We start from the raw sequence: 26,793 nt of genomic DNA, 5'->3' as shown, positions 1-26,793 counted from the left end.
GTAAGACTACAGAATTTTTACTTGAAATAAAAATTCTAAACAGTAGACGAACTGGTTTGTCATGCAAAGTCCAAGATAGAATTAAGGAAAGAAACTAATGTATTAATGGAAAAGCTGAAAGCTTGTATAATTAGTTTGGAGTTTTGACAACCAAAATCATCTTGATAGATCTGGATTAAGAGAATAGCTCTAAAAATTTCAATTTTGGTATACCTAAAAAATGACATGTAAATGCCTTCATGTTGAACCAGTAAAGGAAGAGTTAAGAAACAAAACAACCCAACAAGAAGTGAGAAACAACCATAACAGAAAGGTTTGCTGACATAATCAATAAATCTGATGGGCTGAACTACTGAATTCATTCCGTGTTGATAATAATCTTGAAATACTCAATTGAACAGACTATGAAACATAGAAACTTGATATTTAAGTAGATTTTAATGACTTAAAAGAAATTGAATGGAAATATAAGATATTAAATATATGTCAGGGGGATGCACACTTTCTAGAGCACTTTGGTGCTGCCTTTGATCTGAAACCGATAGCATTTGCATACTTCTTTGCCTTGGAAAGAAATTTGTCATGAATGTTGTTCTTTTGATAGGAAATCTAGTCTATGACAAGTTGTTATAGAAAACGTTTGATTTTTGCCTGCCTGATAGAGGTGGATGCTGATTTTTGAGGGTTATTGTCACTGATGCTCTAGATATGTTATATCTCTGCAAGTCCTTGAACACTTTGTCATGGTATTGTACCCTTGGATGTAAGAACAAACACTTTTGAGTGCATTTGGATGTCTTAACATACAATTCGTGTTTCATTCAATGATTCAAATCTTGTGGGACAAGGCTGTCTTGGTCTTTTTGCATGGGATGGGATGTGCCACATCTTAACACTTGGGATGGTGGGTATCCCACCCAGCCCATCCTGTTTTGATCCTACCTAAATTCCCAACATTCAGGACGATGCCCTGTCTTGACACCTGGTATGCCTTGTCATTCCATTGGGACATAATTCCTACTTTTATATCCATTAATCTAAATTAAAACGTTTAACTCTGTGGCCTTGAACATTTGGTTGCTAGAATGTACAATAGAATCTAATTCTTCTTTAAAATTCAAGCTGAATCAATTGCAATGATCAACCTTGTGCTATGTTGAGCTTTTTACGTGTACAAGTTCAATCCATTAGATTGTTGAGATGATATTGCTACAAGTGTAATTTTGAATGAATTTGGTATTCTAGTTCAACTAATAGAGTTGTGCTTTTGGATTATAAATGGGAATAACAAATTCCCCTTGCAATGGTTGATGTTTCTTTATTAAAACATCCCATGATGCCTTGAATTGTTCTGCAGTTAAGGCTACTGCTTACACAGTTCTTAAGATCTGCATGAAACCCCTCTCTAGGCAGGCAACTTCTTTACATTTTGTAACATATTCCACTTACATTAATAATGCATAGTGTTGGGGAAAAGTTGTGCAATTTCCTTCTTTTTAGCTGGGTCTCGATCTGTGAGTGGATTTCGGGTGCTGTCTGTACATTGCCTGTGGAAATGTTTCAGAGGTCTGGATGAATTATTGTCTAGTCTCATCTTTTATTAGAGCACATCTAAAACATTTGTGGTTAATGCCAACATATGGGGCGCATTCATGTTGTATTTTTTTTGGTCATATAGGTGTTTTCAATGATACCACATCACCAAAGTTTTGAGGTGCAAACCTTGACCTCCACCAGAGTGTTGTATTCCTAGTTTCCTGTTTGCTGTACCGCATACACACTTTAACAACAACTATGTTTGTTTTTATTTTTGTATGATGTTTATTTTAAATTATTTATAGGGATGCTCCCTAGGTATTTCCATTCCCAAAATTTCTTGAAAGATTTGTTTCTCTCCTGTTCAAGAATCTGCTCCTGTGTATGCTCCAAATTTAGATAGCTTGAAAGACAATCAAACATGAAAACACCACCTATTGTTGATTGTTAACATGCAGTTTGATCCTTTGAAGCACACGTTTTAGAGCAACTAATTGTCAAGTTCACGTGGTAACCATAAGCACTGTTATTGAAGGTGAAATTGTAGAATGAAAGATTTGACCATGCACTTGCAGTGGACTGGAAATGATCACACGGTGTGATTCACACCTCTTTTCTACAATTACCACATATGCAAAGTGATGCAGACCGGTAAACAGAAAACATGCAAGCATGCATGCCCAATTCTTTCATGTAAACAGGGCATGGGCATGCATGCCAAAGACATCTACCCTGTGTTTGGTGGGGGTCATAAGAGGATGGATGGATGGAATTGAAAAGATGGATGGTCTCTATCCACTGTTTGGTTCAAAAAGTTACAGGAAGGATGGATGAAAAAGGAGGGATTGTCCATCCATCCTGTCCCACCATTTTGCATCCTCCTAAATTGAGAGGATGAAGGATAGATGGAGCATTGAAGGATGGACTTTTGCATTGATAAAATTACCTCTCATTAATTTTTTTGATAAAAATATAATATTTTTTTACTTTTTTATTCATATTATTTATATATATTTTATATATAATACTATTAAATTTTATTAGTCATTATTTTAATTTTAGTATATAATTTTCATAATTATAATTAAATAATTAGATCTTCTATTTCTCTATTTATATGTATTATTTTTTAATTAACTATTTGTATAATATCAATTAACTATTTAAACTAAATTATAAATTAATTGATTATTTATATAATTAATTTATTAATAATTATTTTATAAAATCATGTATTAAATTAAATATTTATATAATTTTTTATATAATTATAGATTATAAAGATTATAAGTTTATACATTGTTCGCATTTTTAATATAAATAAGTGTTATAAATTGATAATAATAATATTTTTATCAAATGATAGTTTAGTAAAATGTTATATAAATATCATTCATCCTTCCTTCCATTCCTCCTATACCAAACAGAGAAGGAAATCATTTCCACCCATCCTTCTATTGTTTCACCAAACATATAAGAGGATAGATGAAAATCCATCCATTCTTCCTCCTCTATTCATTCATCCTTTATACCAAATAGAGGGTTAAAGTTACTAAGAGCATGTCAGGCATTTTTTACCAAAGATGACACCAAAGCTATTGTGTGATAGATAAATGTGACAAATCTTCTGAGTGAAATGGCTGTTATTTATTTCTGTATGATTTTGAAATAGAAACTCACTGCTTCCTACTTCTATTGATAGGTCACTCAACGCTACTTTGCTTTCTCGGAAGGACCTTATTTTCTGTGATTCTTTTTAGTGCGAGATTGCCGCATGAGAAATGTCTGTTTGCAAGGAAAATTTTTAGTGAGAGCTGTTAGTGGCTTTGACAATGGTTGAAACTGAAAGGCATTTGGAGGCATATACTTAATGACAGGAAATGTCTTTTTCTGTATTAGCTTATCCCTAAGTGGGCATTTTTCCATGTAAATTATGAATTCATAAACCCATAATCACCATCAGAATATCGATATCTTTACTGTAACGGTAATTAGATTCAAAATATTAGCAAACTAAGGAGTGGCAGCTACAGTGGGTTGCTCTAATTGGACATGGTGGAAACGTTGGTTCAGAAAGATTACCAGAATCCTGTTCCAGCAGTGCTTAGGTTGATGAGGTGGTATCAGGGAACTCTCCTTAAATTACAGGTTACTTGGACCAGATGATATTAGTTTGTTATCCCGGTTTCAAGTAATGTATTTCTGTGGAAGTAAATTGAAAAGCATTCCAAAATTTTATCCGAAGCGAGAAGGCATTTTGCAAGGCATACGAGAAGGCATTATGCAAGGCATTGTGCTTTGAGACTGTAAATAATAATTATATCGTCTCCTGTTAGCATGACAAGTTCTAGCGTAATGTTATTGCATCTTGGGCATAGTTTTAATGTTTGACCATGGTTTTATGGGTTCTCACGATAGGATTGTTTTAATGCTTGCCTTCGGTCTCAACATTATCCGGCAATCTGGCTCAGCATGTAGGCATGGGACAGGATATTTGTTTGAAGGAATTGTATGTGACGATGTGATTATCCGCCAATGAGGATGAAACTGTACGGATGCTTCCAGTTCCTGAAATCAGGTGCTCTTTATTACAAATTAACCTGTCGACTTTTATATTTACTCGCTCTGCCTTTTCGAATTATTTTCTTAACAGAAAAGAAGAACTACCTGTTAACTGTATTCAGTTTCTTCAGCTCACCAGCAGATCTAGAACTCAAGGCGTGCTAAGCAGAACAAATTATATATTTGTAGGTGGCAGATTGAGGTTGTCAAGATTTTTTTCTCTGATATCACATTGAGATGTTCTATGTTATATTTGAGTATCTACATTTTATAAATTTTGATAAAATTCAGATAGGCCGGGCCTGGTCGAGGGGGTGGGTGAGTTCAGCTCTGAGGGTACTAATAAGGAGGAAAGAGGGGTACGGCAGCAATAAGCTGTGCGAGTGAGAAAGATTTTGAGGGCAGCATGGAGAAACGGAATTTAGTTAACAAATGCTGTTATTTTTTTAAAAAATTACAAGTTAATTTGTATTTTAGTGTACTTATCAGCGGATAAGAAATACTGGCTAAGAGATTAAATCTGAACAATCTCATTGAGATGGACGAACATCTCATTTAAAAAATAAAATAAAAAAAAAAGGATATGGGGTCAACTGAATGATGGAAATTAGAGATGGGCATCAATCTCAATATATTCAGGGAGTTCAGATTTTTCTTAATTTTAGATTTGAGCATTCTTCAATAAGGAATGCAATTCAATGTGTTTGTATCAAGTGTAGATTTGTGGGTTTCAAGGAGAGATCTAAAGTCAGATTTTATTTATTAAAATATGAGATTATGAGGAATTATACAATATGATACGTTTGAAGAGGGGGATGATTTTATAGGGCCGAATGACAATGGTAATAATGATAATATAGGTGGTGGGGAGCTTTATATTGATGATATAGTTGGCTTGGTTAATGATGCTTGTGATGGAACTGGTGAAGATGTTGATTGGATAATAAGCATAATCAATACAATTCTAGTGGCTCATGTATGTTTGAAGAAACTCATATTGAAGCTATTAAATTTTACTGTATGTTGGAAGAAGCTCAAGAAAATTTTATTCTAGTTGTGAATATTCAAAAATATTAGTTATCAATAAATTATTTCACATTAAGTGGTTTCAAATGGAGCAATAGTTTACTTGATAATTTGTTTGAATTATTAAGATTGCTAATTCCTAACAGGAAAAAGATATTGCCCAATTTACATTATATTGCAACAAAGTATATTACCGAACTTGGGCTTGATTATGTGAAAACAGTTATTTGAAAAAAATAATTATATAATTTATTGAGATAAATATGCTGATGCAAGGGATTGTCCAATTTGTGGCTTGTTTAGGTGAGAAAATATCTCTAATAAGATATTATGTTATTTTTCATTATAGTAGAGTTAATAAAAATTATATATACAGAGAGCCTTTAATATGATGTGACATAAAGAGATGTGGATGATGTGCCATCCAGTGGATACTATTGTTTGAAAGCTATGGGTAACATAAATTATTTGCTAATGATCTTCAAAATGTTAGACTTGGTCTTACTTGGTGGATTTCAACCATTTGAAAACATATACTCACGAAGCATTTGGCCTTGTTGTTTTGGTTGCTTACGATCTACCCTCCTTGGATGTGTACGAAGGAACCTCATCTAAAGTTGTTCTTACTTATGCTTGATCCCAACTTTTCTAGTATATACGTAGATTTATATTTACAATCATTGGCTAAAGAGCTGATGGAATTATGAAAAGTGGGTGCTGAAACTTATGATGTACACATGAAACAAAATTTTAGATTGGGTGTAACTAGATTGTGGACTAGTGATCTTCCTACATTTGGTGATTTGTTTGGATAATCAACAATGGGTTATCTTGCATGTTCTTGTTATCGTTAAGAGACCCTCACATGAAAGGGTGCAAAAAAGGTATTTGGTTTTTTATGTACATACCCTCTTACATTAAAATTTGCACGTATATCCTTTCAGAATTAATATTTACATGTATATCCCTATAAAATACTTATTTTACATATATATCATTCTTTTTTCTTTTTTTTGCATATGTCCTCGTATCATCCAATATTATTAAGCCAGCAATTTAAAATTAACATGGTTGAACTACCCTTAAAAGTTAAATATGTAAAAAACTATTTATAAGGTTATGCATACAAATAGCAATTTTGTATAGGTATTCATGAATTTTTATATATTTAGGAGGATATACATGCTAAAATATCCTTGGATTTTTGCATTAACCCTTCTAAACATTGGAATTTGCATAAATACCCTCCCAAATTGATATTTGTGTGCATGTGCTTACAAAATATTATTTTTGCAATAATACTTTCAACATAATGATTCAACTGATGCCATTAGCCAAAATTATATTTATTTAACTTAAAAATTAACTAAAAGTATGGAATTATCTTTTTATCTCTAAAGCGGGTAATAGGTTAATGAGTCTTGCTTGAAACTTTCCGACCCATTGAACTTCCCCTTTTCTTATGCAATCACTCTCTTCTCGTCTCTTTACTTTATTGGAGTTCTCACCATCTGAATCTATCTCCCTGGTGTCACCAAAGTTCTCTCTTCATTGTACTCATTTTTATATAAGGATGGTTGAGTTCCACCTTTAGCTTTATAGATTACTATAAGGAAAGCAATGTGTGAGATTAGTCATATTTATCTTTTAGTATGTAAGATTTATAATATTTATCTTTTAGAGCCGGAAAACTTCTTATGTACAAATAGATGGTTAATTTAAAATTATTGTGACAAGATGCTTGTTGCCCAGCTATACAATCCAAGAGGGGGGGGGATGGTGAATTGGATTATAAAAAAATTAAGTGAAAAGTGAACCACAAAATATGCCTTGAAAGTGATATATAATGTGCAGTGATGATCAAGAACAATGTGTAGGATATTGAGACAAGCAATGAGAAATTAACGCAAGAGAATAAGAGAAGATAGCAATACACTACAAACACAAGGGTTTATAATGGTTCGGTACCAATCCAGCACCTGTATTCACTCTCCAAGCTCTTACTTAAAAATTTCAATCTACTAATTATATATAATGATTACAATATTGGATCCCACTGACCCTAGCTTTCTTAAGCTAGGCATTTATTTTTCAAATACAAACCAACTCTATACACTCCGATTTAAGATTCAGATCAATCTTTCCCAAGTTTTGAAATCTCCAAAATTTTTATACAAAAATAGCAAGCAAGAAGAAGATATATAATAATGTAAAATAAATTTAGCTTCTTAATGAGTATAATAAAACTTTAAATATACTTTAGTCAAGGTTGGAGAAGCCTTTAAGAACACTTTCAGATGGAATGGAGAGTTGAATGTACTTTGGAGAGGTGGTTGAGCTTGAATTGAATGCTTCTTTATCTTAGAGCTGTAATCTCTTAGAAATAAATTTTTCTCTTGATTTTTCTTAAGTTTTTCCTCTTTTTGAATGGCTTTATACCTTCAATCAATGTTGGAAGAGTGAACAATAGCTGTTTAGAGCTATTAGAGAGTATTTAATAAGAATTTAATGTATCAAAAGTAGGCTAGAAAATTAGTCATTACGCATATTTCTGTCTCAGAGATCGATCCATGGGTCGCCCTCTGGCATAGGAGTCGACCCATGTGTCGGCCCCTAGCATAGGGGTCGCCCCTTGCAATAGAATAGAAACATCACTTTTCTATTTTTTTTGGTCTGTGACACAGTAGGAGTTGATCCATGGGTCGTCCCCTGGCATAGGGGTCGCCCCATGGGTTACTCCTTTTTGTGCGCCAACCCAAAAACAGCATGCTGGTGCCTTTTTTCAAAAAGAGCCAACCTAGGGTCGTCCTTTTTTGTTCAGATTGATTTTTCTTCAATTTTTGGCTTTCAAAACTCTCAAAATTACCTTCAAAAGATATGAAATCTTCTTTAATGCTCTTGAGGCTTTCAAAAAATATTATCTTGATCTTCAATTTGATAAAATTATAACTTTGACCTTTTTCAAGTATTTTTATCAATTCAAAAATTCTTGAATATCTTGACATACACATTTAAGCTTCTTTAAAGATAAAAATCATTAGTACTCTTCTCAAATATTTTGTAGTCATCAAAATCAATTCTTAAAATAATAATCTTTTCTTTTTTAATGATGATAAAATATTTGAGTATAAGTAAAATAAGATATATAGAGCATCGGAGTAAAGTAGTGGCATTAAAGATATATGAGCTTAAAATCAAGACAATATACAAGACATAGTACCAAAGTCAAAAGATAGGTGATATAGTGCATCATTAGAATAAAAGATAGAGAGTGCAATCATAGTATAAACCCTAATTTCACTAGATAAATTAGCTTCTTTTAGAAGAGTGGTTAGGGGCTATGAACCATATATGTTAAAAAAATTATCAATCAAACATATATTTAAAGGATTGCCACATACATTTGAGAATTTCTAAAAATTTTGAATTTGAAAATTTCTAAAAGTTGAAAATTTTAAAAAATATTACTTATACCAAACAATATATTTACTCCCTCTTTTTGGCATCATCAATTAAAGTCTACTCCCCCCTTTTTTTGGATAAAATCTACTCCCCATTTTTGATCAAATGTGAGGAACCTGCCGCTTAAAAGATAACACATGATACACAATTAAAGAACTCAAAGGACATTCAATGTTCATGACAAAATAAAATGCCATCTTCACATTAGCTACAAGTACCTAGTTCTAGCCAAAATGCATGAAAAGATGACATTGAGTTCACATAACTCATAACTACATAAAGTCAGTCAAATACATCAATACATATAAAAGTAGTCAACATCCATATTCCATCCATAAAATACAACATAGCACGAAGACTAATCATCAAAATCAAAGGAAGAAATCTCATGATGAACAAAAGGATGAGATGAGGCACGACCACATCGGCCTCGACTCTTATTAGAGGATCTGGCATGGGTGGAGGAAGGAGATGGTCTGGAAGTCTAGAAAAAAATAGGAGCTCTAGTCAGTAATAGAACCCTAATGGAGTCAAGCTAACTTAGTGCCCTCGATATAGACTACAGAAGTAAGCCAATCTCCATAGAAGTATTTTCACCTGAACCTCTGATCTCTCGTCTCAGTGTCTCAATCGCTAATCCAATCAAACCATGCAGCCTACCTACGTCAACTAATAGATCTGACAAATATGTAGTGTCATCATTTGGTCTAGCAGTCACCTTTAATACTAGTCTCCTCAACTCGCTCTCCAAAACTAAGCCTTTATCGCTGAGCCTAAGAACAAAGTCCTTAAGGAGCTTAAGTCTTATGCCCATATCAGAGATCGTCTGTATCACCATGAAGATGTGAGTAACCATGGTCTGATCTGATGGAGTCATATAGTGGCTCTTCTCTGGAGAAGTATCTCTGGCTACAGGAAGAATACCAGCAAACTGCTCTGAAATAGTCCTCAGCTGATCATCCTTTAGTCTGATGGATGAATGACGGGATCGATGCCCAAATTGTGGCTCAATAGAAACTTCCCTATCTGCCTCAAAAGGATCTACCTCAGGATCTGAAACAAACTGAATATCTGAGGATTTATGCTCATAAGGCAATGGAGGTCCCTCCCTCTCAGCTCTGTTCTCCTCCTTCTTACTGCCTTTACTCCAATGGCCATCAGCTTTGGTGAAACCCATCCAATATAGAGTATGGTGATTGTAAGTATCCGTGTGGGATAGGCGACTAGTGGCCTCCCCTTCAAAACTGATCCCAAATCTCTTGAAGATAAGTGTGAGAGCCATTCCATGAGGTAAATGAGCTTTAGATCTATTTAGGGTCTCATGCATTGCTTCAATCATAGGCATGGGAAGGTTAATGAGAATTTCATAGATAATATGGTGCATAACACATATGTCTCTCTCCAAAAGAAAATCATGTCTACCCCCTTAGGAAAAAATATTATTGTTATCATGTGATGGAGGAGTCTTATTTCAACATTTAAATCTTTAGCTTCTATTTTACTAATTCCCCTTACATCCTCTATTCTCAAAATGGATTTAAAACCATCTTCTTTGTTGGAAAGTTCTTCTTTACAAGATCCTTCACAAGGAAAGTGTAGAATTTCTCCAAGATGATACGAATCCAAAACAATTTCTACACCCTTAATTGAAGATCTATCAATTCCATCATGATAAATAAGGTTTTGATAAAACTCTCTAACAAGATCAACATAGGTTGTTTCTTTAAGCATACAGTAAAAACTCCAACCTTGCCTCTTGATCTTTTCTCCAATTGAAAAATGTTCCCTTTCAAAGAAATTGAAATTTATATTTCTTTCTAACTCAACTTTTCTTGTAGAAAAGGATACCTTGCTCAAAGTAACTGGAGGGGAAGATGGAATAGGAGCGTGAGCAGCTTTCTTCTTCCTCTATTCTTCTTCAAACACATGGGTGGATTTTCTTCTTTGAGGGAGATTCATCCTCCGCACCATAGGGAGGGCAATGGAGAGCAAGTCTCGGCCAAAGAGAGTGAGAGGAACTAAGTTCTAAAGAAGGGAAGGTGGGAGAAGAAGCTTTGAGGTGGAGAAGAAGAAGAAATGGAAGATTTGTGGTTTGAGGGGAAATGATTTTCGGGCTTGAAGAAAGCTTCAACCGCAAGTGATTTCAGCTCAAAGAAGTCAAAGGAGGAGACATTCACCTGATTAGAGACGTGATTTGAAAAAAAAATTGAGGAAAGTGGAGCCTTGGTTTCATGGGTTTCAAGAGGAGGAGAGGGGTTTCACGGAAGAAGGAAAAAGAAAAGGAAAGGGATCGACCTGCGGATGTTCAGTGGAAGGGGATGTTAAAAAATAGAGAAGGGGCGTCTGAAATAAAAGAACCAAAAAGACCTAAATGCCCTTTAGGGCATCCCTTTTGTCATCCCTTTTTCATAAGGTGACCTAAGGGGCATCCAATTCAGCCCAAAAATAAAAAAATGTGATTTTTCTCCTAAAAAAAAATTGAGGAGAAGATTTGTGATGAGATTGATCAAGACCAATAGGAAATTTAGACTCAAAAAATGAAATCAATGGCCTTAAAAATTGATCAAAAGGAATTGGAAGATGAAACAAGTTGAGATCAAAATAATAACACTAAGCACATGGATCCAAAATTTTTAGTTCTTTTCTAATTTCACAAAATGTATCTTCATTCAAAGGCTTTATAAAAATATCTGTTAATTATTTTTTCAAGCATATAAAGTCAATCATCACATCATTATTTTGCACATGTTCTCTTATAAAATGAAGTCTTATTTCAATGTGCTTAGATTTAGAGTGTTGGATTAGATTTTTGGTTAGATTAATTATCTTAATATTATTACATCTTATGAGAATGTTATTAAGTTTCATGCTAAAATCTTTGAGTTATTGTTTAATCTACAAGATTTGTGCACAATAACTTTTGGCTGTAATATATTCGGCCTCGATCGTAGATAATATCATCGAATTTTATTTTTTGCTAAACTATGAGATTAAATTTATTTCAAAAAACTGGCAAGTTTTACTGGTATTTTTTCTATCTAGCCTACATCCAACAAAAACTGCATCTGAAAAGCCAATTAAGTCTATTGATGATTGTTTGGAGAACCATAAGTCTAAAGTTTAAGTCCCTTTTAAGTATTTTAAGATTCTTTTAATAGCATTTAAGTGTGATTTCTTAGGATCAGAATAAAATCTAACACACATATACACACTAAATATAATATCAGATCTACCAACTGAGATATAATAAGAAACCTATCATGCCTCTATAAAGCTTTAAATCAATACTTTTACCTTCTTCATCCTTGTTTAGTTTGCACGAAGGGCTCATAGGGGTGCCGATAGTCTTGGCGTCCTCCATTTCAAATCTCTTTAGTAGCTCTCTTGTGTATTTACTTTGATTAATGGAGATCCCTTTCTTCGTTTGTTTGATTTGGAGTCTAAGAAAAAAATATGAGTTCTTCCATCATGCTCATCTCGAACTCTTCCTGCATGAGCTTGACAAAGTCTTGACATAAAGCTTTATTAGTAGATCTAAATATGATATCATCAACCTATATTTGAATAACTTGGATGTCATCATGATTTTTTTTATAAAAAGAGTAATATCTATATATATTTTTTAAAAAATTATTATCTAACAAAAATTTACTAAGTCTTTCATACCATACTCTAGGTGATTATTTTAAACCATATGAGGCTTTATTTAATTTAAAAATATGATTAAGAAAAGTATGATTTTCAAAGTCAGGAGTTGCTCAACATATACTTCTTCAGATATATATCTATTTAGAAAGGCACTTTAATATCCATTTAAAATAATTTAAAGTTTATATAATATGCATAAGCAAGCAAGAGTCTGATGCCTCTAATCTAACTATCGGTGCAAATCTCATCAAAATCAACTCCCTCTTCATAGTTATATCCTTTGGCTACTAATTTTATTTTATTTCTAATTATATTTTTATTTACATCTAACTTATTCCTAAATATCCACTTAGTTTCAATTATGGGATGATCTTTAGATCTTGTTATTAAAGTCTATATATTATTTCTTTTAAATTGATTAAGTTCTTCTTGTATTGTATTAATTTAATTATGATCTTTTCAGCTTCATTTATAGTTTTTGGTTCAAAAAAAAAAAGATGATTACATGCATCTTTAAGTGATGAACAAGTTCTTACTCCATATGTAGGATCATCAATAATAAGTTTTTGAGATGGTTGTGAGCATTCCTCCATTCTCTTGGAAGATCATTTATATTTTGAGATTGCTTTTGTAGATCATATTATTTCTTACCCTCATTTTTATGTTTGTCTTCATATTCTTTGTCATTTTGGAGTGTTCAGTTCTTTAGGGTGAGCTCATTTATCCCTTCCATAATTGGACTTGCATTATCAACAATCTCTCTCTTTTTTGATGAAAGATTATTAGTCTCATCAAAAACTGTATGTATTGATTTTTTTATTAACTAAGATCTATTTGTTAAAAACTCTAAATACTTTGCTAGTAGAGGAATAACCAAAAAAGATAGCTTCATTGGACTTTACATCAAATTTTTCTAATTTATCTTTACCATTGTTTAAAAAAAAATATCAACAATCAAAAATATGAAAATACCCAATGTTTGGTTTTCTACCTTTTCAAAGTTCATAGGGTATTTTCTTTAAGATGGGTCTAATTAAGGCATAGTTTAGATGTAGCATGCCATGTTAATTACTTTTACCTAAAAATATTTTAGGAGATTGCTTTCATATAGCATGGTATGGGCCATTTCTTCTAGTATTCTAATTTTTTTTCTGCCATCCTATTTTGTTGGGGTGTCCTAGATGCAGAAAAATTATGCTCAATCTCTTTTTTATTACAAAACTTTTTAAAATCTTGATTTTCCAACTTGATTCTATGATCACTATGAATATTAAGAATTAATTTTTTTTTTATTTGAAACTTTCTGATAAAATTTAGATAAAGCTAAAAATGCCTCATCCTTATGTGCTAAGAAAAGAATCCATGTAAAATGAGAGAAATCATTGATAATTGCAAAATCATATCATTTATCACCTAAGCTAGTAGCTTTAGTAGGTCCAAACAGATCCATATGCAATAATTCTAGTGGTCTAGAAGTTGAAACTATGTTTTTAGATTTGAATGAAACTCTAATTTTCTTACCTAGTTGGCATGCATCACAAATTCTATCTTTTTCAAAATTCAATTTAGGCAAACTAACAACCAAATTTTTTTTGATAAGTTTTGAAAGAGAATTCATGCTTATGTGAGCAAGTCTACAGTGCTAAAGCCATCATTGACTTTGATATTCATTGCTACTAGATATTGCATATTTTGCATGAAAAGATTATCCAAATATACCATGTAAACATTATCATGCCTATGTCCAATAAACCTTATGCCATCATTGGGACCAGTTACAATACATATTGAAGATTCAAAAATAACTTTGTAGCCCTTATTAAAAAATTGACTAATGCTTAGAAGATTATGTTTAAGACCATCAATCAATAAAATATTTTCAATGAATTTGGAGGGAGTGATACTAATGTTATCTATGTCGATGATCTTGCTTTTGCCATTATCTTTCAAGGTGACCATCCCTCCATCTTTTGCATCAAGAGTAATGAATTGAGATTCATCACTCATCATGTATCTTGAGCACCCACTATCAAGATATCATTTTCTTTTTGATCCTTGGGTGAAAGACACACCTACACAGAAAATTAAATTTTAACTTTAGATACCCTAGCTTTCTTGGATCCTTGTTGGTTAGTCACTATAGTTCTTTTTGGAATCTATACCATCTTTACATTAGAGCCTCTAGATTTACTTAAAAAGCATGTATATGATTTATGACCTACTTATCGTAGTTGAAATATGAAACTTTTGATGATTTATCAAGAGAAGAGTTCACAAAAATATTTTTCAAAAATTTTTATTTCTTCAGTGGGTTATAACCAAGATCAACTTTGTTATACACCATCCTTTGATTGTCAAAAATCATTTGATATTTATCTAAATTTAAAATAAATTTTTCTATAATTGGTTTCAATTTAGTTACTTCTAGTTTTAAGTTCTGATTTTCTTGAGTTAGAATTCTATTTTCATTTGACACAACTTTCTTTGTTTTAATAAACATTGATTTTGCATTTTCAGTTCTTTATTTTTTAGTCCTAACTTCTTTAGATTATCTAATAAGTCATAAAATGCCTCTTAAAGTTCATCAAAAGTAAATTCACTTGAAGGTTCAGAGGTTATTTTATTTTTATGTATCATAAGGCATAAGTTTGCTTCTTCATAGGTGTCTTTATCGGAGCTTGAATCATCGCTGTCACTCTATGTAGCCACCATTACTTTCATTTTGAACTTTTTAGGGGCCATCTTGAGTTGTGGGCATTCAGATATGAAGTGATCTAATTTTTTACACTCATAGCATATGAGAGGTTGCTCCTTATCTCTTTTTTTACTGTGCTCCCCTTTGGTTTGTAGCCTTCTCCTCATCCTTTGCTTTCTTTTCTTCATGAATCTTTTAAATTTTTGTATGATGAGAGCCAATTCTTCATCTTCATCATCATTTTTAGTTTGATCAGATTTCTCCTCTTCATATGTAGTGGACTTAAGAGCAATTATTTTCTTCTTCTTGATCTCTTCTTCATTGTGTTGTCTCATGGTCAGTTCATGAGTCATGAGCGATTCTAGAAGCTCCTCCAAATGTAAAATATGGAGATCCTTCATTTTTTGAATTATGGTGACCTTTGCTTTCCATGTTCTTGGTAGAGATCTAAGAACCTTTCTTACAAGATCACTATTGGAGTAAGACTTATCAAGACTCTTAAGACTATTAGTAATATTAGTAAAGGAAGTAAACATTTCAGTGATAGACTCATCAGATTTTATTTTAAAAAATTCATATTTATGTACTAGCATGTTAATTTTTAATTCTTTAACCTAATTTGTACCTTCATGAGTCATCTCTAGTCTATCTCAAATTTTTTTAGCTAAATGATAGGTTGAAATATGATTGAATTTATTTGCATCTAGTGTATAATACAATATATTCATGGCTTTAGCATTGAGCTGAGCTATTTTCTTATTAACCTCATCTCATTTTTTTCAGACTTAGTTGATTCCATACCTTCAATTAATTTGATGGGTGTATGTGGTCCATTGACTATGATATTTCATATATCATGTTTAAGTACTTGAATAAAAATCTTCATCTGAACTTTCCAATAAATGTAGTTAGACCCATTGAAAAGTGAAGGCCAGTTTGTGGACTGTCTCTCGATAAGTGAAGCACCAACTTGGATTGTCATAGATCTTTGACTCTTGATGATGAAATCAAGAAGGCACTAGAGCACTGGGCTCTGATACCACTTGTTGCCCAGCTATATAATCCAGAAGGGTGAATTGGATTATAAAAAAAAAATTAAGTAAAAAGTGAACCACAAGATGTGCCTTGAAAGTGATATGTAATGTGCAGTGACAATCAAGAATAATGTGTAGGATATTGAGATAAGCAATAGAGAAATTAACACAAGAGAATAAGAGAAGAAAATAACACACCATAAATATAAAGATTTATAGTAGTTTGGTGTCAACCCAGCACCTACATCCACTCTCCAAGCTCCTACTTTAAAATTTCAATCTACTAATCATATATAATGATTACAATATCGGATCCCACCAACCCTAGCTTTCTCAAGCTAGATACTTATTTCTTAGATACAAGCCAATCTTATACACTCTGATTTAAGGTTCAGATTAACCTTTCCCATATTTTAGAACTGCTAAAATTTTTACACAAAAATAGCAAGCAAGAAGAAGATATATAACAATGTAAAACAAATTTAGCTCCTTAATAGGCATAATAGAACTTTAAATATACTTTACTCAAGATTGGAGAAGCCTTTAAGAACACCTTTAGATGGAAAGGAGAGTTGAATGTACTTTAGAGAGGTGGTTGAGCTTGAATTGAATGCTTCTTTATCTTGGAGCTGTAATCTCTTAAGAACAGATTTTTTTGAGTTTTTTCTCCTTTTGAATTACTTTATACCTTCAATCAATGATGAAAAATGAATAGTAGCCATTTAAAGCTGTTGGAGAGCATTTACTTGGCATTTATTATATCAAAAATAGGCTAGAAAACTAGTTATTACACACATTTCCATCTCAGGGGTCGACCCTACGACAGAATAGAAACATCACCTTTCTATTTTTGACCTACGATGGGGGTTGACCCATGGGTTGCCTCTTTTTGCATGCCAGTCCAAAAATAGCATGCCGGTGCCCCTTTTCAAAAAGGATTGACCTAAGGGTCATCCTTTTTTTCTCAGATTGATTTTTCTTCAATTTTTGGCATCTGAAACTCTCAAAATTGCCTCCAAAAGATTTGAACTCTTTTTTAATACTCTTGAGGCTTCCAAAAAATATTATCTTGATCTCTAACTTGATGAAATTGTAACTTTGGCCTTCTCCAAGCATTTTTATCGATTCAAATTTTTGAATATTTTGAAATATACATTTAAGCTTCTCCAAAGATAAAAATTATTAGCCCTCCACTCAAATACTTGGTAGTCACTAAAATCAGTTCTTAGGACAACAGCATCCCTTATACTGGGCCTTTTCTTCTACCATGAAATTGAAGCTCCAAAGATAAGTGGCGTCAGATAGCCAATGTAAAGTATGGCCTTCTACCACATGGCTATTGAGGTTGTTAGTGAATCTGAAGGGTTCTGAAATCCTTCAGTGATTTTGTTTGACCTAATATTAATTAGATTAGTCGATACGTAAATAGTCTTAGGTGAAAGATAGAAAACATGCAAAAGCGACCTTTTGAAGTTGACCCTAAAACATTATGAGTCAACCTAATTAAGGATGAGTCAATTTCAGTTACAAAAGAGTCAACCTCACAATGATCTCAAGGAGTGTTGGGAAATGTGTCCCAAAAAGCCAATCGTCAAGCTATTGACGGTTGAGCAACCAAGTATTGTAATTGATTTGTTAATAAATAAAATATATTTGGCATTTTCATCATAAGCTTTCATCTTCTAATGAACTCCGTTGTTATGATGAAGTCCTTAGGACTATTTAGATTCGATAAAGAGAGGATTTATCGATTAGTCCTTAAAACTGTTCACGATCAAATGATAGGCTGTTAATAAGGACAACAGCTTCTATCGAGCATAGGTCGCTGTAGGCCATATGGGTTGGTTGTCCTCTTAACCAAGGAGTGTGGAGACACTGGTATGGCATACAGGTGAGATGTAAGGGTACATCATCATTGAACATGACCAACTCCAGAGTATTCTGCTGTCGAGAATATCTCTGATGGGATATAGGTATAAGTGTCCCTTAGACCTGAGATCGCCTCAGTGACTTGCAAGCAACTCACTGTGCTTTGGTACTGGACTAACTGAATTTCTAATTTAGGAACGGAAAGCTTCTGGGCACAGTCAAGTACTTGCGAAGTCAGAGTGTGATCGAGATGGGATTGACCACTCCAAGAGTTGGAGAAGAATGAGTCGCTGTATTTCAATTTAGCAAAACCTTGGCCAGGGTAATCCATCAGATGGATTTGATATTTTGAAATACAATGTGGACAACCTGATCAGAGTTGACAGTTAAACTCTGGGGTGTCCTATGATCATTTTGGTCAAGGGGATGAATTATATGAAAACTATATCCGCATGGGTTCTAAGGATGTTGTTCTACACATTCGACCTATCCGGTCGTCGGGTACCATTGCTAGATGGTCACCTCGATTGGTATAGAAATTTATTTCTATGCTACCGGCTTAGGTTCGGACCTATGAGGTCACACACATTAGAGTTCATGATCCGATCGGATGGTTGATCAACGATTAAGAATCGTTCTAGGGTTTAATGATCAATACGATTGACATTTAACCTAGTGCAAGTGTTGCAGGAGGATCGATTAGCAATTCGATTGCTAATTGGCTTAATTTGATTAAGCAAATGGGCTGAGATTAAGTTTAATTAAATATAATTTAATTAAATTTGATTTAGGCTTGATTGGATCAAGTTCAATTGGTTTATTGGATAAGCCAAGTGCAAGGAAAAACTAGTCCTAGTTCAACTAGGACTTGGGTCAATCTAATTTCTAATTTGATTAAAAAATTAAATCAGATTTAAATCTAATTTAATCTGATTAAATTAGGTTCTTAATTGGGTTAAGACCTATTTTAATTAGGTTGATCTAATTTTGGTTTGATTTAGTTTGAGAAACCAAATTAAAACAAGTCATGAGATAGAATCCTAGTAAGACTAGGATTCCACCTTGCGCCACATAAGCCTTCCCCACGCCCTCTCTCTTATTCAACGCCAATCTCCATTAATTTTGTGCAACAAAACCCCTCTCCTAGGTCTCTCCCACGTTCACAAAAGGTTTCCTCTCTTCTTTCTTACATGGAAGGTGGTTTGGATCAAATAAAAAAAGAATAAGTTTGGATTTCGAATTCTATAAGATAAAGTTTTAGAAATCCAAAACTCTTTCAATTTTGCACCAAATTTATCCAAATTTTTTTTAGAATTTTTATGGATTTTAGGGTATATATTGTGCATCCTTTTCTGGTGATCCATGCATGAAAATAAGGAGGAGGTGCTCAAGAGTTGGGCGCCCCTTATCTTGCCATGTTTGGATAAGCCTTGACTAGGTATTTGACCTAGACAAATACTCTATCATATCTCTCTATATAAAATGAGTTTCTTTATGAAATTTTCGAAGAATACATAGATTTGAGAGACTTCTGGGCCATCCAAAAATCAGAGAGAAAGACCTTTGGGTCGTGGAGATATAAAAAATACAAGTTAGGATGTCTAGAGAGAGAAACGAGAAGAAGAAGAGGGTCTTCTTCTAGGGTTGTTTGTTTTCATATCTTTCCTCCCTCCATCTTAAGTTTCCTGAGAGCGTCTCAGATCTGAAACTCCTCCTTCTACTTTTCATCTTTGGAAGAGTCCAAATCAAGAAGAAGGAGGCACCTGATCAACCATCAAAGAAGGATCAGCGCAGTACTAGCATACTGTGCTGATTTTTTGAAGCAGGACTTCTGATCGAGATTCGTGGGCTCGTGTGGATGACTCCTAGAGGCCGGACATATGTGCGGCTTGCAACATCATCCTCAAGCCCAGATCAGCGAGGTTAGAACATCTAACTTGCAAGGTAATAGATCTGATCTATTGTTTAATACATACATTAGATGTAGTATAGAAACATGTTGATATGATCAACATGTAGTTCATGCTATTTTTATATATTTTAATTTTTGATTTAATGCTATGTAATAATCATGTAATAGGATCTTAGATTTAGGGATTCTCTAGTTTTAGAAAATAAATTTTGATTTATTTTAGTCTTCCACTGTATGATCTTGAAAAAGTTTCAAGATCTAACCCTGAAACCCTAGATCTGGTTCCTACAAGGAGAAGATAGAATGTATAAAAGAATAGCCTATCTAAGAGACCCTTAGCACTTCAAGAGTTGATCCATAGTAGACTCAACTTGACTCTAGAATGGCCGCTGATGCAAGATAGAGGATGGTTAAAAACCTAGCATTCCAAGTGTTGTCTCAAGGCTTTAATTTTGAGGAAAATAAAATATTTGAGTAAACATGGTACTAATTGAGTGTTTTAAGAATGGTTGTAGGATTTCTCAAATACTCACAATGACCTACTTCATAAAGGAAGAAAATCTCTCAAACAAGTCAAGTTGGAAGGTTTTTAAAGACCAATATTATAACTTTTGGCATAGACAAGTCAACTCCTGATATCCATGAGTCGACTCTCGATTGACTATCAGAAGAAAAAAGGAACCCATATTTTTGATGGTTAGGAGCTAACTCCTAATTGACCATAGGTAGAAATAGAGAACTCATATTTTTGAAGGTCTCTCAAGTTGACTCCCAAAAATCCATGAGTGACTCTAGCATGTTGGAAGAAATTGGCATGGTTCATGAATTGACCCTAGCTCCTTCATGTATCGACTCCAGAATGACCAGGGCCTACAATATCCATCTAATTAAAACATGTCATTAGCTAACTTCTGTGTGTCTTTTTTTTTTTTTTAATTTCATATTGATATTTTTTATGAGTTAATTTCTTAATTTATTATGGAGAATAACTCCAGGATAAGGTGTTGTGTGTATATTTTCTTTGTTGCTTAGTGGATATATTATTTATTAAATTTTGCATTCAGACTTAACTATCAGCACCTTGAATTTGTAAATATTGTTATGATCATTGTATGTTAGCCTCTCAAAATTTCACTTCAGTATCTTTTACTTATTTTTTTTTAATGTTTATTTTAGATACATATATAGCTATGGACATAGATTGGAGTTGGTTGAATCTACCAAGGTATTGAAGATTGGTTTATAAGGCTAGAATTTGTATATATATAACACTTAGATTCTCATTTTATCTAGTATTTATCTTTTTAGGAGGATAGTAGAGTATCTTAAGGGAGTTGATGGATTCATCAAGTATGCATGTTGGAGATTGGGCAGCGATACATTTAAGTGCCATTATCTACAGTGTGTTTGTGATCAGACCTATGATAAAGGCATAATTAGAGCACATTTAGCTTTTAATGAAGTTATTAGGGATAAGAAACTTTGAGAATTGCATTCTAGTATTTTAGCTCATAGTATCCCTTTTAACAAATAGGACAAGCGGAGATTGCACTAAAGATGATGGCATACATAAAATGGTACTAGATGCACTTAAAGCTGTAGCTGATGATGATAAGAAATTTGAATATGATGATACTGGTCTAGGAGATGGAGATAGATATTTAAATGGATTAAAAAAGTTGCTTAAAGATTCATAGGAACTATTATTTGAAGAATGTAAGAGTTTTAAGGAGCATTCTTTTGTTCTCCGTCTGTTCAACATTAAGTGCAAGACTGGAATGTCCCAAAAGGTTTTTGATTTGATGATGCGGCTGTATAAACCCCTTCTTCTAGAAAGCAATGCACATCCAAATTCTTTTTATGAAGTTAAAAAGATGTTGCCGCATTAGGTTATAGTTATAAAAAGATTGATGCGTGTCCCAATAATTGCATTTTGAATTGGGGGAAGAGAATAAGGATCGAACAAGTTGCCAAAAATGTGGAGAGGATAGATGGATTGAAAAAGAAACTTATGATGGCCATTGAGGGAAAAGAAAGTTTAGAAAGATTCTTTGCTATTTTTCATTAATTTTCAAGACTTTAGAGGATGTACATGTGCTCTGAATTGGCTGCAAAAATAACATGGCATAAAGAAGAGCAAAAAGTAGATGGCATCTTGAGACATCCAGCTGATTCATCTTATTGGAAATCTCTTGATGTTATTAATGATTTTGGATTTGACCCTCAAAATATTCATCTTGGCTTGGCAAGCAATGGGTTTAATCCTTTTGGTAATATGAGTGTGAGCTATAGCATTTGGCCGATTATTTTGCCGCCTTATAATTTGCCGCCATGGAAGTGTATGAAATGGCCTTATATATTCCTATTCTTGCTTATACCAGATCCACATAGACCTGGTAACAACATTGATGTTTACCTACAATCTCTCATTCATGAATTAAATCTTTTGTGGAATGGAGTTGACACATATGATGTTTCGAGAGGCGAGAGGTTCAACATGCATGCTGCATTATTGTGGACCATAAATGATTTCTCTACATACGCATACTTGTCAAGTTGGAGCATGAAAGGATGATTGGCTTATCCATAATGTAATAAAGACACATGCTTCGATTGATTATATTCTAGTGGAAAATATTATTATAATGGTCATAGATGGTGGTTGGACAAGGATCATAAATTTCGATGAATGAAGTCACGATTTGATGATAAGGAAGAAGATATGAGAGATGCACCTACTCTACCTTCTGGGTGTGAAGTATTCCAGCAAGTAGAGGGTCTTACTTTTACCTTAGAAACTTCTAAAAATGTGAAGAAAAGAAAAAGAAACTCAAACAAGAATTTGAAGAGAGCACCAAAGCAAAAGAAATCAAAGAAGAGGAATATTATAAAAGAGCCTGATAATGTTGAGGAAGACAAATACCTGACATGGAAAAAGAAGAGTATCTTTTTTGATTTGCCATATTGAAAGTTATTACTTGTTTGGCCATAATCTTGATGTAGTGCACATCGAGAAGAATATTTATGACAGTTTGATTAGAACATTATTGAGAATTGATGGTAAAAGTAAGGATGGCTTGAAAGCTCGACAAGACTTAGTCGATTTAGATATACGACCATCTCTTCATTCCAAAGCTCTAGATCTGAAAAAGACCTTGTTGCCACCAGCTCATTTCACATTGAGTAAAAAGGAAAAGGAAAGCATATGCCAAGTTCTTAAAGATGTGAAGATTCTTGATGGGTATGCAGCTAACATCTCTAGGCATATTGACCCTGTGCATGGAAAGATATGGGGGCTGAAAAGCCATGACTATCATGTAGCTATACAATAGCTACTTTCAATAGCAATCCGGTCTACAAATAGCAAGGACGTTAAGTGGGTAGTCACTGAATTGAGTAAGTTTTTCTTGCAATCATGCTCAAAGACTTCTTCAGCAAATGATTTTTATTTACTTGATCAAAAGATTTCAGTCATCTTATACCATATTGAGATGATATTTTCTCCTAATTTCTTTAACGTGATGGTTCACTTGCTTATTCATTTGCCATATGAAGCTTGACTTGCTGGTCCGATCAATTATCAATGGATGTATCCAATTGAAAGGTGTGTTTTGAATTTGATGTGTTTTTAGTTTGTTACATTTTTAGTTTTTTATGTATTGTAGACTAGTAAAATTTATTGGTCATGATGATAGGTTCTAGACGAGATTGAAATTATATGTGCATAATAAAGCACAACCAGAAGGTTCAATTGTGAATGATTATTTGGCTGTGAAAATAGTGGCTTTTGCATCAAGATTCTTAGAAGATGATGTTGAGATATGGCTAAATAGATATGGGAGAAATGATGATTGTACCGAACTTGATACTTTGGGACAGATGTGTATTAACCTAGGCCGACCTTTGGGTGCTAGAAGTTCTTGTAAGATGGATAATGTGGAGTTGGATCAAGCTCATCGATATATGTTGTTCAATCAAGAGGAGGTTCAACCATATGCATTATAAGTGAAAAATAATTTTTTATTTTATAATGTTGTAAAATTTATAGGTGTTACTAGAAACCTCACATATGATATTATTTTTTATGTTAAGGATGCACTTAGAATTGATCCAAAAAGAATGACCTCATTCATCAAAAAGGGATATCGAAAGTATCCATGTGAGTAAGTTTTCATAATGGTTTGGCAGACATATATGTGATGGTCATTATTTTCTTAATTTTTGCCTTGTGAGAAGAGGTATGCGATCACCAATTGAATACTACAATACCTTTCTTATAGGTTCAGGAGTTATAACATCAAAGCAAAGAAGATTTATCAGCTATTATTCATTGCCTGAAAAATATCTAGTTAATATAGTCAAGAAATACAATGGGTGTTTAATTAGTGGATTTAGATTTCATACAATGAACGCTGAGCATGGGAGGAAAACTCAAAATAGTGACATTGTGATGTCAGCTGAAACAGCAAGCTTCTCTAGTGCAAGAGATAATAATCCAATACATAGTGATGTGATCTTTTATGGAGTCTTGGATGAGATTGTAGAGTTAAACTATTATGATGAGAAGAAGTTTTTGCTCTTTAAGTGTGAATGGACGGATGTCAATCGCGGTGCAAAGAAGATGGAGACTTGACATTGATAAATTTTAATCATAAATTGCGCACTTCAGAGCCTTTTATATTAGCTAATCAAGTGAAGCAAGTATGGTATGTAAAAGATCCAAAAGTAAGTGGATGGGATGTAGTTAGAAAGATAAAGCCAAGGAATTACTTTGATATGAATGAGAAATTTAATGATGCGGATGAAGGGTGGAAATTGAGGAACCAATAAATCTCCATGCTAGCAATTATGACATGAGATTGATGTGGAGGATAAGCACAATGTAACATGAGAAAGAGATGATATTGAAGGAATTGAGATAGTAACCTAGTAATAGTAACATATTTCTATGCATATATGAATCATGTTTCTATTTATTTCTTGGTTTCATTGTACTAACATCATTCCTTTTAATTGTAGGTCTTGTTGCAATTATATTTGTTACCTCAAGTGAAAGTATATGTATGTAAGATAGTTCTTAACTAAGCTGATATTTATTATTCTCAAACAAAAGTGATGACTACTTTAGTTTCTTTTATAGGGCTAGAAAGAGAAATCTGGTGATTGTACCTACTCGAGATAGACCAAGAACAAGATCTACTTCTCATGAAAGATGTGATTCTGAACAAACAGTGGACAACGAGAGAGTGGTTTACCTTGAAGAGACACATAATAGTAGTGTTGAAGATAAACAATCAGATGAGGGAATGTTAGTTGAACCAGTAGAAAATTCAAGATGAAGAAGGTTGGCAACCAATTGCTTTCCTATTTGTATGGGGTGAGTACAAATTTTGGTTTTTGATGTTCTTATACTAAATATAACAAGGATGGATGGATGCTTACTTTCTAATAGTCTTCAAACTTTGGTACTATCTATTTTGTGTTTGATTTATTTTCACTTTCCTATTTTTATTCTTTCTAGGTACATATGGAGCAAACTAAGTTCAAAGAGACAATCATGGTTTCATTGTTGTAGTTGCTTATTGTTTAGCTTATATGTGAGTAAACCATCAAAAAAGAAAGTTTCAAAGTGGATAAGGAACAAAGAAGTCTTTGAAAAGAAATAACTTATCCTTCTTATTGGCATTTGGTGGGTTATTTAGGTTTAGCTATTTCCAATTTGCCAAATGTTCTATAGGAGGATGCGCACTTATTTTTTATTAACATTAGGGATCATTGGCTTGTTGTGATTTTTTGTAACTTTAGTGAGAGCTTTACTTTGACCACTCCACCCTGCATGTTGCTATCGGATTATCTCCCAAATAATAGTTGTGATAGATATAAAGGTGAATTAAGATGGTGTATAAATAAATCTGATTTTTATTTTTCAACTTTGGTTTTCATAGTCAATTCCTATTAGTATATTTAGACTATTTGCATATGTCTACGTGCAGTCTTGTTTTTGACATGTATGACTATGAAAGAGGTCAAAAGATGTAAGAGCAATATGGACTATGCCATTAATAACCCCAAAGATAGTTATGTGATTTTTTTAAATAAATAATTTATTTACATGAAACATAGAGTAGTAATAACCATTAATCTTTTTGTTCATATTCATTAATGATAGGTACCAATACAATCAAATAGAGATTATTGTGGATACTTTATTATATATTATATCCATCATTATATGCAGGATGCTCCTACAACTATCTCTCCAAACAAGATTTATTCTTTTGTATATTCTAATCCTCTAACTTCTTTACCAATTTTTATATGCATTCCTAACTTATTTACTTATTGATTTTTATTTTTTTAGCTTAATGATCACTGGTTTATAATGGCGGAGTTGGATTTCTTTATGGTTGGTTTAGCTTCTGTGGGATGTGCAAAAGAGAGCGCAGCTAGGTAAGTCATGGAGGAGCAGAGGTTTGCAGAGCAGAGCATTATACATGAAGATGATACTAGTGCAGCCTCAAAGGAAGAAGAGGTGTCCTAACCTAAAGAGCCACCCCCTACAAAGTGTCATGGTGAGATACAAATGAAAGATGTGCATACGATGGATTCTGATAAGATGATTCATGTAGAGTGGAATGAGTATGGACAGTCAGTTGGGGATGGTGGGCAATCATTTATAAGCTTGTTGACTAGCTTAACAAAGTTCTATGTGTTGGATTTTTTATGTCGGGGCATGCATGTATGTTTCAAAATTTTTTTTTCTAAACAACGCAGCAGAATAGTATTGGGAATAGTGTCCCAAAGCCAATCGTCAGCCTGTTGACGGTTGTGCTCATTTTTGTATTTGTACATGAATTATGAATTAATAAAAATTATTTTGGTATTTTTCATTACAAAATATTTTATCTTGTAATGAACTCCTATGTTGTGGTGAAGTCCTTAGGACTATTTAGACTCGACAAAGGAGGATTTGTCATTTAGTCCTTAAATCTGTTTGCGATCAAATGATACGTTGTTACCAAGGACGACAATGTTTATCAAGCATAGGT

General features: G+C 33.2%; 1 protein-coding gene across 1 annotated transcript in view; it reads left to right on the top strand.

Annotated features, from left to right (window-relative positions):
* The window catches only part of LOC105034991 (guanylate kinase 2, chloroplastic/mitochondrial), a 66,068-nt gene extending 62,143 nt beyond the window's left edge, over positions 1-3,925 (top strand). The window contains exon 5 of the mRNA XM_010910360.3: positions 3,239-3,925. The gene's annotated coding sequence lies outside the window, so the exon portion shown is untranslated. The remainder of the gene's footprint in view (positions 1-3,238) is intronic.
* The last annotated feature ends 22,868 nt before the right edge of the window (positions 3,926-26,793 follow it).

The sequence above is a fragment of the Elaeis guineensis genome, chromosome 1, assembly GCF_000442705.2.
Source record: "Elaeis guineensis isolate ETL-2024a chromosome 1, EG11, whole genome shotgun sequence".
In the NCBI taxonomy this organism is placed as follows: domain Eukaryota; kingdom Viridiplantae; phylum Streptophyta; class Magnoliopsida; order Arecales; family Arecaceae; genus Elaeis; species Elaeis guineensis.
This window is presented reverse-complemented; position numbering and strand designations above follow the sequence as displayed.